Consider the following 17,912-nt stretch of genomic DNA (forward strand, 5'->3'; position numbering starts at 1 on the left):
CTCCCATTAGGATATCTCCCCCCTTCACCCAACAGGCAGTTCTTTTACAACCCACCCAATCATTAACGGTTGTTTAATCTTTTTTAAAAAAAATATATTGTAAACTTGTTTTATCCCATATCTAGATAGATATAGATATATTATTTTGGAAGAATAATTCAGTAAGGAGCCCACCATGCTTCCTTTTGTTTAAGAATCGCATAGTCTGAAAGGAGAAAGAAAAGTTGCCGTCCTAGCTTAAGTTCCCTTCATTTATATTCTTCTCATACTGCAAGTAACTCTATATATACATCCTAAAATCAAGATATCTTGAGTGGTGCCGTGGTTGGATAAATCCGAATTTTAAAGATGATAATTGGCATGTTTGCCTCTGTTGATTGCGGCTAGCAAGCAATGACAGCTACTGTAGATATTGTGAATGGTTCTTGGAACAATCTCGAGAATCTGCCGGTTTAATCTTTCAGAGATACTCATAGAGTAGGGTTATGTGTGAAGTGAGTGTGCATACGTGTATGTGAACATCCAAAGGTTATGTGAACATCAGTGTTTCGCAAAAAAAAAACAGCTAGAGCTCCACTATAGGCTTAGATTTTTCTCATCCAACACAAGTAGTTTGTTTCTGAACTTCATTACCACACAAGAATAAGAATGGTTCCAGCTCACAAAGTAGCATTAGACCAGAGTTATCAGGGTTTTTTCAAGCTCTTAGGTCATTTTTAGTGTAAAAATATATAGAAATAACGAATTGGCCTAGTCTAGCCTGATCATTTTGGGCTTACAAAATCACTTTATTTCCGATCCTATTATGGCCAGGTCCAAGCTTAGGCCCTGCAGGCTCGGGCCGGACAAATATCTCAGGCAAAATTCATATTATGTTGCAGTATCCATTTATCAAATCCTCTATGCCTATACAAAATTATTCTCTATGAAACACCTCAAAATATTACCTTCCCTGAAAGGTGTTTTCCTTATTTTTCTTGGATACATGCATGGAAGTTTGTCTTAGATATATTTTGTGTATGTTTTTAGTTGTTCAACTACAGCAGTACACAGTCTTTTTCCACACCTATCATAAAAACATAGAGATAGCGTTTTTTTACTAGTTTGATTGTGTTTCCCATTTCTCTTAGCTTTCTTCTATAATTCTTCCTCTTCTTGGAAATAAGTTGTTTTAAGACATGTTCAGGTCAAACTTTTAATCCTAATCATCAGCATAAATATATAATAGTGTGAAGATCAAGAACATAAAAAGAATGATAATACTAGATTCATCATTAGAACCTTTCACATTATAAAATTTCTATTTGAAATAACATAGTGCCTGAAAAATAGTCAAAATGCCATAGTAAAGACTATATTTGCATTGTAGATGATTTATATTTGCATTTAGAGGGAGCACGAAACATCTCTTAACATTAGCAACAGATTGACACTTCACCTTGTCCTCAATAAAAGTCATCAAGAAAGCTTAAGTGTGTTGTGTATTCCATTATAAATGTCTTCGCACAATTAGATCTATTCCTTCTGCAAATAATTGAAAAACAAGTGACAAGTTGTAGTTAAATAAGAAATTTGCAAAAACGAAAGAAAACAATGATGAAACCGGAACTTGAAGTATTTACCCTGACCTTCTCTAGATGCATCCGGCAGCACATGCCACTGTGGTGCAGTAGGTTGTAGGCCACTGTTGTACGTGCACCCCCCACCCCTACCCCCCCGCAAGGCCACGCACAGTTGGGTAAGCCGGCCGGTGCATGCATGCGTGCTTACGCCAATCGTGCTCCTACTAACACGTCGTATCGTATCAAGCCTTGGGGCGTCGTAACCTTACGGGATCAGCCGTGCGCGCGCTGCAGCTGCGTACCGCGGTCACACAGCATCAGACGAGGAACCACCGAGCTCGACGGCACGTAAGCATACCCGAGGGAATTAGACGGCCGCGGCGCACCGCCACACGGTACCGCGCTTTCCCAAATGGGGCGCGGCGAACAGTGAGGCCCTTGTCGCCTCCCGTCGACTGACGGACCAGACCCGGCCCGGGCACGGGCCGGGTGGGGCTCCGCTCGCACGTGGGAGCGCGCGTCACCGTGCCACGCCTCAATGATGCGGTGGGGTCATGCGCGGGAGGAAGGAGCGGAGCGCCTCGCGCTGGGTGGGGGCAGCGTGCAGGTGGGCGCCCGCATTTACAGCCGTCCCGTCGCCAGTGAGGCCGACGTGACGCCCACATGTCTGCCGGCTGTTGGCTGGGGCTGCTTGGCCTGTTGGCCTGGTACAGCTCCGCCTTTTAACCCGACCGGAAATTGCGTGGTTGCCGTCCGCCGGCGCCTCTGATTTTTCTTCTCTTTTCATCCATAAAGTTGCAGCTTCGGGCCTTTGGTACGGAGAAGATTAGAGCGAAGAGGATGTCTGTCCTCCTGCTTTGGTCATGTTTACCAATTCTCATCCCGGTGGATTAGTAGGAAGTAAAAATGACACCTACCCCTGTATCTGTTTGGGTTAGTCAACAAGGTAGCTAGCCTCGTGCGTTTACGACTCTCCACCAAGTCCCCGTCTTCATTTAGGTTAGGCAAAGATTAGACGGATACTTACTATGAGGAGTCTATCCGTTTTAGTAGGTCCAGTCGCCATCACTCCAAGTACCCGTGTTCAAAAGGAGGTACCACAATTTTTAAATAGCAGAGCTAAACTTTTTTCTTTAGTCATAGCACTAGCACCAACTAAGATCAGATCATGTTTTGATCCACCAGCTAATTGGTAGGGTGGATCCAAGCACAGCAGCTAATACGCAGCTAAAGTTATTCTAACTAGCTAAATAGCACTTATCTAATTAGCTAGTCCAACATAGATAATTCTAGCTAATGGGTTGATCCAAATGAGATCTAAAAATAGCACACGCATATGCGCCTTACAGGCGTTCTATCGTCGTGCCACTCTACTCTGGCCCTGTTCGTTTCCTACCCTCTAAACTTTAGACCCATCACATCAAAAAGAATCTTGCTATTTAGAAGTATTAAATAAAATCTGTTTATAAAACTTTTTGCACAGCTGGGTGCTAATTCGCGAGACAAATTTAATGAGCCTAATTAATCCATAATTTGACACCGTGATGCTACAGTAATCGTCCGCTAATCATGGACTAATATACCTCATTAGATTCGTCTCGCGAATTAGCACTGGGGTTCTACAATTAGTTTTGTAATTAGACTTTATTTAATACTTCTAAATGATAAGATTCTCTTTGATGTGACCCCTCTAAACTTTAGACCCCAGAAAACGAACACACCCTCTGTCGACCAGGTTAGAATCTGTTTTGATATATGACCTTTCATCATATTCCATTTCTCCTCTTATTATTGATGCCTTTTTTATCCAAAAATAATAATAATAAACAGATGACCTGTGATCTTCCTTCTTATTTCTTTTAGCCCGGCTCACTACCAGTAGTCTACCACCTCCATGAAATACCACGGAGGAGACAAATTAAAGATCCATTATGCTTCACATTAGTAATCTCCGACACCCCAACCTCACCACGTACGGATCATGCTTCACATTATGCGAAGTAGGACTAGCCGGTATAGAAGGAAACTACTCGATTACAACTCGAGTACGGTTCCTAGGCTAGTGTCGGACTAGGATCCATGTAACCCTATCCTCCCGAATATATAAGGACGGGCAGGGATCCCCTCAAAACATAACATCAACACCCAAGATAATACAAACCACCAAATAGGACGTAGGGTATTACGCACATCGCGGCCCGAACCTGTCTAAACCTTGTGTTGCTTGCACTTCAAGTTCCTGATCTCGGCGTCACCCTACCTAAAACTTACCACCTCGGGTATACCCCTTGGTGGGCAGGCGGTAAAACACCGACAGCTGACGCGCCAGGTAGGGATGCGCATTGAAGATCCAACGGCGAACTCGATAGCATCGTTCAAGTTCACCAGTGTTGTGCCCCCTCAGGGCACAACGTTTGTTTTCGGCTCGTGGGTTTGCGTCGCAGATGGTGCGGGCAATTTTCGTCGATTCAACATCGACATGAAGCCAAAAACTCTCGCAGCAAGTTTTCATAGCGACCTCGACGAGTTCATCGCCAATCTCGACGACTTGCCGGCCCATGGTTCCGCCAGGAAGACCATGGAGGAGTCCGTTGTCAATGCGACTCCGCCAGCGCTGCAACAACCTCCCTCTGATCGTAGCCGCTCCAATCTGAGGACTTGTGTAACCGATCGTGACTCGGTCTACGCAATTCGGCCACTGAACATCAGGAGGCCAACAACTCCGAGTCCCTCTCCGCATTGGAAAAGGATTTGGACTACTTACTCCGAATCGGAAAGCCCAAAGCCACCACACGTCGGGGGGCTGCGGGTTATCTTGGTGACAACGGTCTGATGATCACCTCCACTCCAGAGGACCATTTCGTGCATTGGAAGGGCATGAAACTCTCTGATCTACTCAAGGATGAAGACTGACTTGTGGCACACCTTGAGACCTGGCCTTTTCAGGAGGGCAAGCTATTAGCCACCGTGGTAGAGGAGTCGACCGAGCTAGTCGAAGCGAGCTCTGATGAGCTCATATCACGCCAGGTGCTGAAGGAGGAGGAGGGCGAGGATGATGGCATCGCACCCAACGACACACTTGACATGATATCCAAAGATAAGCCCACAGCCAACGCCGGCAACGAAAACGACGCCGATCATGGGGCCTGAAGGGCCAGGAACAGAGCCCGCGCAATCCGGCAAAGGAGGGTCAACGAGCGCATGCGATCTATGCATCGTGAGTTAGACGCCGAATTCGCCGCCGTGAGCGAGCGGGGCTTCAGAACTCCCGTGGCCAACATAGCCAGGGTAACTGCCATACTCAAGCGCAGTAATGATCCAAACCTGCATCAAGCACTTCGCTACGCGCAGAGGGCATGGATTTAGCTCGATCAACAAAACCCGACGTCCACCATCAGAGAAGAACTCATGGGCGAAAGCCGCAATCAGGCTCACAGTCGAACGGCAGGCGGCCGTCCTCGACCTCAGCGCAGCAATAACAACGACAACGCTCGCGGGAGTCAGGACACTGGCGGGAGGCAGCAGCCACCTCCGGGAGGCAACCCGCGATAAGCTAATCATCGGAATCCTCCAGAAGACCTGCGCCAGCGAATTAATGAAGGACGCGATATGTGATCCATAATTGATTCCAGGCGCAGAGAGCGTGAAGTAGCCGAGACAGAGGGTACCGACTGCAGTGATCGTTTTCCAGCGTTCACCGCACGGTTCAGCACTTATAAGTACCCTGAGGGCTTCAAGCTGATTGGGATCACCAAGTATGATGGCAAGCAAGCTCCTCAGCAATAGCTACGTTGTTACTCCACCGCCATTGAAGTTGCAGGAGGCTCCAAAAACACCAAGGTCGTCTACTTCCCGATGACTTTGGACCCTGCGCCGCTCACGTGGTTGGAGAGCCTCAGCAACAATTTGATCGACTCCTGGGAGCGGCTCAAGAAAGTCTTCATCGACAACTTCCAGGAGGCGATCACCCGTGCAGGTACTTGTCACGATCCTGCTCAATGTAAACAGGAATGTAACGAGCTCCTACGGTCCTATACATGCTGTTTCTTCGACGTGCGCGCCACCATTGTGAATATCTCGGAGGAAGACATCATCGACTGCTTTTACAACGGCATCACCGATCCAGGCATCTACAAAGACTTTGGGCAGAACAAACCGAAAACTGTTGCAGGGCTTCGCGATATGATGCACGACTGGTCTGAGCAGGAGGAAAAGATGCGGGAGCGGTTCCCGAGACGCAATGAAAGCAAAATGAGGCTCCCAAATGACAACCATACCGACAAGAGCCAGCGGGACTACTCGGGTCCATCTCGAAGGCGCAAGCCAGATGACCTCGTTGCGGCTGTGGATCGTCCTTCGTGAGGCAGGAAGACAACAACGCAGGAGGAGTTCGAAAAGCTCCTGCAGAAGAAATGCCCATGGCATCCAGGTGCCAATCATGCGGCAATTGATTGCTACCACCTCCGGAGGACATTCAGCAATCCCGGTGGTGGCAAGTAGAACAAGCCAGCGGACAAAGAACCCAAATAGGATGACCAAGGGGATAAATCGCACAACGCGAAGTTCCTGGATGCCTCAAAAACCATCAACGTCATCTTCGGGGGAGATGAGGACTTCAGTTCCAGGCGGGAACAGAAACTGCTCCTCCGAGAGATCATGTCTGTCGAGCCGGCGGTACCACGACCGCTCCGTTGGTCGGAGGTCCCCATCTCGTTCTCACGCGACGATCATTGGACAAGCTTCTCGGAGCCCGGCAAGTTCCCCCTGGTTCTGGACCCGGTGGTGGCAGAAGTCAAGCACACCAGAGTACTCGTCGACGGCAGAAGTGGTCTCAACCTCATCTTCGCCAGCACTTTGAGAAAGATTGGATTGGACTTAACGGACATGCTCGTTCCAAGCAAGTCTCCTTTCTACGGCATTGTCCCACGTAATGTAGCGCACCCACTTAGCACGGTGGTTCTTCCAGTCACCTTCGGCATGAGGGAGAACTACCGCACCGAGTTCATCAAATTCGAAGTTGCCAACTTCGGATCTTCTTATCATGCCATACTGGGCAGACCGGCACTGGTCAAATTCATGACAGTGCCGCATTATGTTTATTTGCTTCTCAAGATGCCAGGATGAAGTGGGGTACTTACTCTCCGGAGCGACTTGAAGAAGTCATATGACTGCAACCAGAATGTGATCTAGTATGCTTCAACTGCGCGTGTGCCAGATGCTTCAGGAGAAATACTCGCGGCCGCGAAACAACTCTCCCAAGCCGGGCTGGAAATCCCTACGAGAAAGGCCAACAAATCGAGCATCCAGTCGACCGGCGACGTGGCCCTCAAGACGATCCAGCTCCAGGAGGGCGACTCATCCAAGACCACCGTTATCGGTGCAGGCTTAGATGAGAAATAGGAATTCACGCTCGTCAGTTTTCTTCGGGCTAACCGAGATATCTTCGCGTGGAAACCAGCGGATATGCTAGGGGTGCCCAGGGAACTGATCGAGCATAGTCTGAATGTAAACCCACAGGCTGTGCCCAAAAAGCAACGCCTTCGAATGTTTGCTCACGACAAACGTGAGGCAATTAAACGGGAAATAGCTAAACTCCTCGCGGCTGATTTCATTAAGAAAGTAATCCATCAAGAGTGGGTAGCTAATCCTGTCCTTGTAGGAAAAAAGAATAATGAATGGAGAATGTGCGTTGACAACACCGATCTCAACAAACATTGCCCAAAGGATCACTTTGGGCTACCGCGCAGTGATCAAGTTGTCGACTCGACGGCGGGTTGTGTACTCCTCTGCTTCCTTGATTGCTATTCGGGGTATCACCAGATCGTGCTCAAGGAGGAAGATCAAATAAAAACCGCGTTCATCACCCCGTTCGGGACAAACGCCTACAAAACTATATCTTTTGGGTTGAAAAACGCAGGAGCAACCTATCAATGCGCGATTCAGATGTGCTTCGCTGATCAGCTGCATCGGAATATTGAGGCCTACGTGGATGACGTGGTCATCGAGATCAAGAATCTTGACGACCTGATTGCAGACTTGGAATAGACATTCAGCAGCTTACGCAGGTTTTGGTGGAAGCTCAATCCAACTAAATGCGTTTTCGGAGTACCATCAGAGAAATTGTTCGGGTTCATCGTCACTAACCGGGGAATTGAAGCCAATACTGCGAAGATTACGGCCATCACTGATATGGGGGCTCCGGCCACAATCAAGGATGTGCCGAAGCTAACAGGATGTATGGCAGCCCTGAACACGTTCATCTCTCGACTCGGGGAGGGAGGACTACCCTTCTTCAAGCTCTTGAAACGCTAAGACAAGTTCCAATGGACGGAGGAGGCCGAGCGGGCCCTGCAAGATCTGAAACAACACCTTCAGTCACCTCCGGTCCTTACAGCACCACTACCAGGAGAAGATCACCTACTCTACATTGCGGCGACAACTCATGTTGTCAGCAGTGCCCTTGTAGTCAAGCGCAGCAAGAAGGGCCATGCGTTTGGAGTGTAGAGGCCCGTGTACTTTATCAGCGAGGTACTCTCCGAATCTAAGATACGTTACCCGGCAGTTCAGCAACTTTTATATGCAATACTGATTACATCGAGAAAGTTGTGTCATTACTTCGACGAGTACAAGATCACTGTAATTACGGATTTCCCGTTGGCGGATATTCTTCACAATCAAGATGCCACGGGGCGTATATCAAAGTGGGCAGTATAATTGGGGGCTTTGTCAATTGACTTCAAGCCACGCACTGCAATCAAGTCTCAAGCTCTAGTCAATTTTATGGCTGAGTGGAGAGAGAATCAAATTCCAACCCCAGTCGACAAGCTAGAGCACTGGACCATATATTTTGATGGGTTTCTTAAGCTCGACGGCGGTGGCGTTGGAGTCTTATTTATTTCTCCGAGAGACGAACAATTGAAATATGTCCTCCAGATCCTTTGGGCGGTATCCAATAATGAAACCGAATATGAAGCCTTGCTTCACGGGCTACGTTTGGCGATATCACTAGGCATCAAGCGACTACTTGTATACGGTGATTCACTTCTTATCGTTCAGCAAGTCAACAAAGAGTGGGACTGCAACTAGGAGACAATGGACGCCTACGTACAGGAAGTTCGCAAGCTGGAAAATAAGTTTTCCGGCCTGGAGGTTCATCACGTGATACGGGAATATAATATTGGCGCAGATATACTATCCAAGCTAGGATCCACCCGTGCACAGGTTCCAGCGGGAGTTTTCGTCCAGGAGCTGAAGCAGCCATCCATCAAGTCCCCACCTCAGAAAACCACTGATGCTGGCCTTCAACAGCCCGATCGGGAGGTTATGATGCTTGGGGAGGACTGGAGAGAGGCTTATATTGACTTCTGTAAGCATCTAGGCCCTCAAGGGATGTTTCGGTGATTAATGACAACCATTATTGTGACTAATGAGTTTGTGCAGATTTTTAGATCATTATCGCTCATTTGGTTATATATCAAAAGAGGCCCCTAATTTTCATTATTCAAAAAGGCGATCTCGGCATTCAACTCAATAATATGTCAAGACTAAGGATCTTTCTAGTCCTAAGTGTTATAGGTTGAGAAGGACACTTAGATTAGTATAGTTTTTATAGTTTTGTAGTGATCGCACTATTAAGAGGGGTTTAGGCTTAGTAACGTGAGCATGGACATGGTCATTTGAAAATGGATGCACACAATGGTCACCCAGGTTTCTAGAAGCACAAATAAGTGGTTCTTAACTTATATCTCAAGAAATATTTGGATTTCATTCAAGACTCAAGTCAGAAAAGGCAAAATCAGAAAAATCCTTATCACAGGATTAACCGACGCCTCAAGTTTTCTATACGTCGGTTAAACATGGTCTACAGGTCAGGACAAGTCAATACACCGGTTAAACCGACGTTATTTGAAATTGGACGTCGGTGCAGTTGTCCAGAGACTCGGTTTTCAGTTGATCAGTGGACAACTACACTCACCGGTTAAACCGACGCTATTTGAAATTGGACGTCGGTGCAGTTGTCCAGTGACTTGGTATTTCAGTTGATCAATAGATGACTACACTCACCGGTTAAACCGATGCAACGACGGTTAATCTGCCCAAGCTGTAACGGCTAGTTTTCAGAAGGGGCAGTTTACATTCACTGGTTAAACCGATGATGACAATTGGAGGGACGTCGGATTAACCGGCGCTACGCAGTTTTCTGGCAGCTTTTTTCTCCAACGGCTCTATTCGTGTGAGCTGCCTATATATACCCCTCCAATGGGTCATTCTACCACTCTTGACACCAGGAAACACCCAAACACACATACTATAGTCAAGAGCCACCTTAAGCTTCAACATTTCATACACTTGTTCATTCAATCATTCAAGAAGCAAGATTAAGGACTTGAGTAGAGAGAACCTTGTGTGCATCCATTCTTGGTGATTGGTTCTTGCTCAAGTGAAGGCCTTAGCTTGTTACTCTTGGTGATTGGCATCACCTAGGCGATCTTGGTGATCGAGGTGATTCTCGCGGAGCTTGCCAAGGATTGTGGAAGCCCGGAGAAGAGATTTGTACGTGGCTTGATCTCCACCACACCGGGATGGTGAACGGAGACTCTTAGTGAGCGCCCTCGTCTTGGTGACTTGGGAGGTGACAATACTCTTTGTGAGTGTCACAACGTGGATTAGGGGTGTGTGCCAACACATCGATACCACGGGAAAAAATCCGGTTGTCCCTTGTCCACTTTACTTATTCAAGCATTATCTTTCATGCAATTCATTCATGTGCTTGATTTAGGAATCACTAGTTAGCTCTACCTTACTAGGCTTTATCTCTTTTTAACTTATCTAGCTTGTGTAGGTCTTTTAGTTATCCGGTCGGTGAATTGGAGCCTTTCTAGTTTTGCATAGGTTAAGGTTGCTTTATCTTGTTTTAGAAATTTAAAAAGGCCCAATTCACCCCCCTCTTGGTCCATCGATCCTTTCAATTGGTATCAGAGCCTCGTTGCTCATTTGGATCATTAGGCTTCACCGCCTAGAGCTATGGCCAAGATGGGTGGTTCGCCGCCTCACTTCGAGGGTAAGAACTTTGCCTATTGGAAAGTTCGCATGGCCGCATACCTTGATGCGATTGCCCCCGAAGTATGGTTGGCAACTAAAGTCGGGTTCACCGGAGATCCCACCCCCGACCAATTAAAATGGAATGGTAGAGCTAGAAATGCAATTTTCGAAGCTATTAGTGAGGAGGTCTTTGCTAGAGTAAATGGCATGGACCTAGCAAGTGATATTTGGAAGGAGCTCATTGAGATACATGAAGGTTCCACCAAAGTTCGTGAGCAAAAATATCACTTGTTTAGAGCTAAGTATGATTCCTTCAAAATGCTAGCTCATGAAAATTGCAATGATATGTATTCTCGCTTGAATGTCATTGTCAAGGACATTAATGCACTTGAAATATCCAAAATTGACAGTGCATCCATCAATCGCAAGATCCTCATGCTCCTCCCGAAGCCCAAGTATAACATTATCAATGCTATGCTTCAAAAGGAGGATCTCGCCACATTGGAAGTAGGAGAACTTGTGGGCGAAATTCGCGCTCATGAAATGAGCATTCTTGGTATGTCCAAAGAGCCAACATCAAGCAAGTCAATTGCTCTAAAGACCAAGACAAACAAATCCCGCAAGCTCAAGATGGTCAAACAAGACTCAAGCTCAAGCAATGAAGAAGATGATCATCATGAGAGCTCATCCGATGTTGAAGATGATGGAGAACTTGCTCTCATGATGAGAAAGTTCACACGCTTGAATGAGAAGATCAATAAGAAGGGTTTCAACTTTGACTCCAGGAAGGGAATGTTCCGGCCAATGGATGCCAAAAACAAGATTTGCTACAATTGTGGTGAAAAAGGACACATCCGTCCAAATTGCCCCAAGCCGGACAAAAGAAGCAAGGACAACAAGAGTAAGCATCGCCATGATTCAAGCGATGATGAAGAAGAGGAGAGGAAGAACAAAAACAAGAGATTTGGGAAGAAGAAGACCCATGACAAGAAGATCAAGCTCTTCCCAAAGAAGAAAGGGCATACCAAGAAAAGTTTCTTGGTGGAGAAACAAGAGTGGGTGACCGATGTCTCATCAAGCGAAGACTCAAGTGATGAAGAAGATATTGTCACCATCGCCCTCACCAATGAAGAACCATCTCTACCTCCGCCTCCTATGTGCCTCATGGCAAAAGGTAACACCAAGGTATGTGAGGTAGATAGTGAAGATGATAGTGATGAAGAGGTTGATCCAAATGAATTTACTAACCTCATCAATGAGTATACATCCGTCATCAAGAGGGAAAAGGGCAAAGTCAAAATTCTTGAGAGCACTCATGCCAAGTTAGAGCTTACCCACTCCGACTTACTTAGTAAGTACAATGACTTGCTCAAAAAGCACAATGAGTCACTTGTAGTTGCTAAGCAAGTTGAAGAGAGCCACAAAAAGCTCAAACAAGAGCATAGCGAGTTGGCTCACAAGTATCAAGAACTTGAATTTGCTTATGAAGTAATTGACCCAAGTCTTAAGAAAGTTGTTCATGAAAAGGTCAATGCTTCTACTTCATGCGATGACCTACTCATTGATGCATATGCCACTAATGTTGTGACCAAGCTTGCTTCTTCTAGGGAAAAGGAATTGATGGATCAAGTGGCAAGCCTCAGGAGTAGTGTGGAGAAACTCTCAAAGGGAGAATACATCCACAAGGAGATTCTCTTCAACAATGCCCGTGACTATGGTAAGAGAGGTCTTGGTTCATTTCCGGAGCCAAACATGGCTACAACTCCTTCTCTGGAGATCAAGACAAGCTTCATTAAGGAAGTTGGCTCATATTGCCAACATTGCCAAGTCACCGGGCACCACACTAGGGAGTGCACTTTACCATCACGTTCTCTTCCTAAATTACCCAAGAATTACTCATCAATGTTCCAAAATAATCATTTTCTCTTGAGTAAAGTGAAGGGCAAGGTGAAGGCCAAGTTCATTGGCAAAATTGCTAAGGAGTCAAAGAAGAAGCTCCCCAAGCAACTTTGGGTCCCAAGAGCTCTTGTCACACATGTACAAGGCCCAAAGCTTGTTTGGGTTCATAAAACTCAAAAATGAATTCTCATGTGTGTAGGTGAACTACAAAGCCGGTGGAAAACATTGGGTACTTGATAGCGGTTGCTCTCAACACATGACCGGCAATGATAGCATGTTCACCTCACTTGAAGACCCCGGCGATCATGAACATGTCACCTATGGTGATAACTCAAAGGGGAAAGTCTTAGGTTTGGGTAGAATTGCAATTTCAAAAGATTTATCCATCTCAAATGTTTTGTTTGTAGAAGCACTTAGTTTTAATCTCATCTCTATTGCACAATTATGTGATATTGGACTAACGTGTGCCTTTGACAAGAATGGTGTTGTAGTGACTCATGAAAAAGACAAGTCATTGGTATTCACGGGGTTTAGGCATGGCAATATCTATTTGGTGGATTTCTCTACAAAACAAACAAACAAGCACCATGACTTGCCTCTTCACCAAGTCGTCTCTTGGGTGGCTTTGGCATAGAAGAATTGCTCATATTGGCATGAGCAACCTTAAGAAAGCCCACAAGAGAGGGATGATCACCGGCATAAAGGATGTCACTTTTGACAAGAACAAGTTATGCAAAGCATGTCAAGCCGGGAAGCAAGTTGCAACTCATCATCCTATCAAGACGATGTTGTCTACCTCCAAGCCGCTTGAGCTACTACACATGGATCTCTTTGGTCCAACTTCATACAAGAGTATTGGTGGTAACCTCTATTGCCTAGTAATCGTTGATGATTTTTCACGTTACACTTGGGTCATGTTTCTAGGCGATAAAGGTGAAACTCCGGAAATCTTCAAGTCATTTGCAAGAAAAGCTCAAAGGGAATACAATTCCCCAATAGTGAAGATCCGAAGTGACAACGGCACCGAGTTCAAAAATATGAAGATTGAAGAATGGTGCGATGAAGAAGGAGTCAAACATGAGTTTTCCGCCACCTACACGCCTCAACAAAATGGTGTGGTGGAAAGAAAGAACAAGACACTCATCACCCTAGCAAGAGCAATGTTGGATGATTATGGCACGTCCGAGAAGTTTTGGGCGGAAGCAATCAACACAGCGTGTCATGCATCCAACCGAGTGTATCCTCACCGACTCCTCAAGAAAACTCCATATGAGCTCATCACCGGGAGGAAACCAAATATATCATACTTTCGAGTCTTTGGTTGCAAATGCTTCATTTATAAGAAGAAAAGGCTCGGTAAGTTTGAAAGTAGATGTGATGAAGGTTTCTTTCTTGGTTATGCATCAAACTCCAAAGCATATAGAGTATTCAATCAAACCTCCGGGTTAGTTGAAGAAACATGTGATGTGGAGTTTGATGAATCTAATGGCTCCCAAGAGGAGGTTGTTGGCTATGAAAATGTAGGGGATGAAGAGATTGAAGAAGTCTTAAAGAAGATGTCCATTGGGGATATCAAGCCGGAAGAGGTGCATGAAGACAATGATCAAGGGGGAGGAACTTCCTCATCTTTCCCAAACACCTCCACAGCACCCCAAGTGAATGAAGATCAAGATAAAGTTGATCCACTACCTCAAGAAAATGTGTCAACGCCAACACCCCAAATCCAAGAACAAGAAGAGCAAAATGTTCCACCACAAGCACAAGTCACTCATGATCCACCCCAACAAGCATCCACGCAAATACCGCTAGTGAAGCATGGTCGCATCTCCAAGGATCATCCAATCGGTCAAATCATTGGTAGTCCTTCCAAAGGAGTAAGAACTCGCTCTAAGTATGCTTCATTTTGCGAACATCACTCGTTTGTTTCTTGTATTGAACCCACTAGCATAGAGGAAGCACTTGAGGACTCGGATTGGGTGATGGCCATGCAAGAAGAGTTGAACAATTTCACCCGCAATGAAGTATGGGTCCTCGAAGCTCCTCCGAAAGACAAGAACATTATCGGCACAAAGTGGGTCTTTCGAAACAAGCAAGATGAACATGGGGTGGTGGTACGCAACAAAGCAAGACTTGTGGCAAAAGGGTTTTCTCAAGTCGAAGGTTTGGATTTTCGTGAAACTTTTGCTCCGGTCGCAAGACTTGAAGCTATCCGCATTCTTCTTGCTTACTCTTCACATCATAATATTAAGTTATATCAAATGGATGTGAAAAGTGCCTTCTTAAATGGCTTTATTAACGAACTTGTTTATGTTGAGCAACCTCCCGGGTTTGAAGATCCGAGGAATCCTAACCATATTTATAGGTTGCACAAGGCACTCTACGGACTCAAACAAGCTCCAAGGGCTTGGTATGAGAGGCTTCGTGACTTCCTAATCATGTAAGGTTTCAAGATCGGGAGGGTGGACACCACTTTGTTCACAAAAGACGTCAACGGGGATCTTTTCATTTGTCAAATTTATGTTGACGATATTATCTTTGGCTCAACTAATGATTTACTAAGCCATGAGTTTGCTACCATGATGTCTAGGGAATTCGAGATGTCCATGATTGGCGAATTGACTTTCTTCCTTGGTTTTCAAGTCAAACAAATGAAAGAAGGAACATTCATCTATCAAGAAAAATATACTAGAGATATCTTGAAGAAGTTCAAGATGGATGAATGCAAGCCAATTAAGACTCCTATGGCTACAAATGGGCATCTCGACTTGGATGTGGACGGTAAACCTGTTGATCAATCTCTCTATCGTTCTATGATAGGGTCTTTGCTTTACCTTACCGCATCTAGGCCCGATATAATATTTAGTGTGTGCTTGTGTGCCCGTTTTCAAGCTAACCCCAAGGAATCACATCTTTCGGCTGTGAATAGGATCCTTCGGTATCTCAAGCACACCCCTAACATAGGCTTGTGGTACCCCAAAGGCGCTAGCTTAGATCTCTTGGGATACTCGGATTCGGATTTTGCCGGAAGCCGTGTCGATCGCAAGAGTACCTCCGGGGGTTGCCACTTGCTTGGGCGTTCTCTAATTTCTTGGTCGAGTAAGAAGAAAAATTCCGTGGCTTTGTCCACCGCGGAAGCGGAATATATAGCAGCCGGTGCATGTTGTGTCCAAATTCTATATATGAAGCAAACCCTTTTGGACTTTGGTGTGAAACTAGGAAGAATATCACTCCTTTGTGACAATGAAAGTGCCGTAAAAATTGCCAAGAATCCGGTTCAACACTCTCGCACAAAGCACATTGATATTCGCCATCACTTCTTGCGTGATCACGAAGCCAAGGGGGACATTTCCCTTCAAGGTGTGAGATCCGAGGAGCAATTGGCGGACGTTTTCACAAAACCTTTAGACGAGAGTACCTTTGTTAGGCTAAGAAATGAGCTAAATGTGTTAGATGCGGCAAACGTCATGTAAGTTGCCATGTCATATAGAAAAATGCATACATATAGGACACTTGTCTAACCATGGTAAGATAGTGATGAGCAAGGGTTTAGCTAGAGGTGTTGGTCCACTTGTTTTTCCTCTAGGCTTGTAGAAAGGCTCGTCATGATGAAGCTTTCCGTGGGATCAAACTTGACAAGTAGATTTTAAATTCTCGCCATGCATTTGCTTCACATATAGTTGTGCACTTCATGTTTAACTTTCCTTCGCATGTGGTTGTAGTTTGCATTATCATTGCATGCGTAAGGGTCATAAAGGAGATCACTTGATGAAAATGAGACTTGTTTTACGTGCAAGATCTTAATTCATGAGAAGTGGAAAGAGTAAAGTGTTAGGTGCATTATTGCCTAGTGAGCAATGTCATTGTGAGTTTGAAACTTTCCTCCTTCAATATTCCTATGACATGGCTCATACATTTTAATTTGGCGCTTTGTCTCTCTTGCGACTTATCCTTGATTTTGAAAAGAAAAACTATTTAAGTTATTAAGCTATCCTATTTAATTTGAGGGGTAAAGTCGCCTATGCAAGTCCATTAACTTGAGTTTAGTTGAATCTTATAAGTTCATTGGACTTAGCATAGAAAAAGTGAGCTGAGAGAGGGTTTTTGGGTTCACCGGTTAAACCGACGTTCAATGGATCTATACCCATCGGTTTAACCGGCGTTACTAAGTGTCAGCTTCAGCTCAGTCATTTCAGGCGTTCAACCGGTGTATACAAAGTTCGCAGCATCGGATCAACCGATGAACAGATCACAAATTTAACCAGAAAATCAACTGTTATTTGCATCGTTCAACCGACGAGTTCATTTGTGCAAGCATCGGTTCAACCGGTGTACAGATGCAGATTTGGCAGAGTCCCTGGTAAACTCACCGACGCAATCAACCGATGTTCAAAACCTAAGCGTCGGATCAACCGGCGATAAGAAAAACTGCAGGGTCCACATGTCATATTACTCTCTTGCCCGCTTGCGTCCCCTCACGCGCTTTCGATTTCCGCTCGACCGCTCGCCTTCGCCGTCTCCTACACACCTCCGCCGCCCGCTCGCCGTCCGTGCGCCGTCGTCCGCCGCCATCTGCCGCCGTCAGCCGCCACTTGCACATCCTCCGCGCCGTCCGTCGCCCTCTTGCCGCCTTGCACCACCGCTTCGCTCATCGCCGCCCGAGCATTCTCGCGCATTCCCGCGCGCATTGCCGCCGTTGCAGCACCGCCGTACACGCCCGCTCTCCACCGCGTCGCCGCTGCCGCCCGTACACTTCCTGCACTGCGCCCCTGCGCAGCCCCGGCGCCGCCGCCACCACCTCCCACGTCGCCGCCTGCGCCCACGCCGCCCACGCTCCACCGTGCCATTACACTGCACCTCCACCGAGCCACTGCACACGCACATTGCACCGCTCTCGCGCATTCACGCCGCGCTCCCTTTCGCTCGCCGCATTCACACCGCGCCGCCGCATTCCTTGTTTCTGTCGGTTGTCGTGATGGGTCGTGACAAGAGGAAAGGGAAGGAGATCGTGGTCGAGGAGCCCGCTCGCAAGCGGACTCGCGCAGCGAGAGAGGCCGAGAGGGCCGAGATGGTGGCTAAGGCCGCCGAGGAGCAGGCATCGGGCCGTGCTCGTCCGTTTGCTATCCGGGACATGCCAGCCAGGGGCAGAGGCAGAGGCAGAGGGATGGGCCGAGTCAGAGGTGCCAGGGCCACCAGAGCCGCAGCAGCAGCAGCAGAGTCAGAGCAGTCACCTTCAGCGGCAGAGTCCGATTCAGATTCAGAGACAGAGCAGTCTGAGCAGTCTCAGGGGCAGGATACACAGCAGTCACCAGCTCTACGACGTTCTGGCCGCACCCGGCAGACGTCCCCCGCAGAGGAGACTTCACCAGCGACCGAGCGTCGCACCGGACCGAGGACGCGAGGAGGTCACCA

This window comes from Panicum hallii, chromosome 5, assembly GCF_002211085.1.
Source record: "Panicum hallii strain FIL2 chromosome 5, PHallii_v3.1, whole genome shotgun sequence".
NCBI lineage: Eukaryota > Viridiplantae > Streptophyta > Magnoliopsida > Poales > Poaceae > Panicum > Panicum hallii.